We start from the raw sequence: 1,737 nt of genomic DNA, 5'->3' as shown, positions 1-1,737 counted from the left end.
ATCTCGGTCAATTTCATCAACCGCTTGGCTACCTGTTCGTTGTATGGGAGAGGTAGTGATGGCATTGTAATCAACCACGTGAAGTTCGCGAAGTAGGCTCGTTCTCTGATGATGGTCTTGATTCCGATCACCATGGTATTAGGGGAAGTCCCGATACAACGATCTGTTGCAACAAAGATTTTGGAATAGGACGTGGATCCATCCAGGCATGATACATTAAAGCCGTCCTTGTCGTATCGTATCCACGAGCCATTGTTCAGTCTGCAATTGAACTCATTATTGTCAAAGGGATAAAGCTTATCCAGACAATTTTCACTTGTATGGGAGAGACCACCGTCTAGCACTATACCTAACTCGCATGAATCCATTAAGTTTTTATGGAATTCAAATGAGTCAGCTGTACATATTTTTCTATCCATTGCGTCTGAACAGTGAGTTAATTGATTCAAATCTTTCATGACCGTATATGTTTCCTTGTCTGGGGAAATCAATACGTGTCCTGTCAAACTGGATATTACTGGATTTGAGTGATTCGTAATGAAAGTCGGAAAAAGTGATATCCTGTAAGATTACCAGGTATCAGAAGAATCAAAGGGAATTGTAATCATAATCTTGTTATTTTCAACGCTTACTGTAATTAGGCTGTAATAAGATTCTAACCTACGTGCGTCTAACAAAGGAATAGAGCCTAGTTTTTCCCGTCCGTTCTCCAGAACTAACTTTAAGTATTTTATAGGCAGCAAATGGAGCGACAGTACACCTTTAGTTGCTAACGCGATAGCTTCTACATAATCTTTTCATTTCTCAATGAAATGTGCAATTCTGTTATGTATGTGATTTATTTTTGAATCATAATACGTTAACGTTGCCAAAAAATCCTGTACTTCCATAATCTGACTGATATTACTTGAATGGTCATTTATCAAATCCATAATTTGATTGATTGAAGCTAACTGATTCCTTAGTTCTGACATAATCAATTCATCTTCATAAGTCAAGAACTCAATTTTTTATTTTGATTACTAATCTTAAGACAATTGAAAATTCCTAAACCTAAACTTGCAATAGACCCAAAGATGTTTAGTGCAGCAAAAACAAATGGGTTATGCCTCTCTTTATCTTCGTGTCCTACAGTCCACATCAAAAGGTCACAAGCCAAAGATTCTTTCTCGTAAGTTTTATTTTGCAAGTCATCAGATAGCATCTCTGCAACTTTTAGTTTCGATCCAAGTGAACTCTCTGTAGTCAAATGAAAATGTCTTCTATGGAACTCCTCTAATGAGACAGCAAACCTTAAAATAGTACTTTTTAAGCTAGTGACATCATTCTCTGGAAGAAAAATTGCTTGCATTTGCACTTCTACAACTACGTTGCTTGATGTAATAAAAACGTCTTCTTGTCTTTCAACTATAGTGCCATATTTAAAATCTATACTTTTAGTTTTAGAGCTCATCCCACATGAGAAAAATGTCTGAACGAACAATATCACTCCCAACAACAAAAAATTCATCTTGGAAACCTGTAACGAGAAAAATATATGTAATTACTCCTGTATTAGGAAGAAAACTTTTAACATAAAAATAAAAATCTTTCCCTCACTTCTTTCCCTCTCTTTTTTTATTTCTTATGTGAGCCAATGGTACTATTCTATTATCCGTGGGTTGGGATACGTTTTGAACTCTAAACCTATTGGCCGTTAATGTTTCCAAAATGTTAAATGCGCCTTCAAACTTAGGT

The sequence above is a fragment of the Palaemon carinicauda genome, chromosome 5 (genome assembly GCF_036898095.1).
Source record: "Palaemon carinicauda isolate YSFRI2023 chromosome 5, ASM3689809v2, whole genome shotgun sequence".
Lineage (NCBI taxonomy): Eukaryota > Metazoa > Arthropoda > Malacostraca > Decapoda > Palaemonidae > Palaemon > Palaemon carinicauda.
This window is presented reverse-complemented; position numbering follows the sequence as displayed.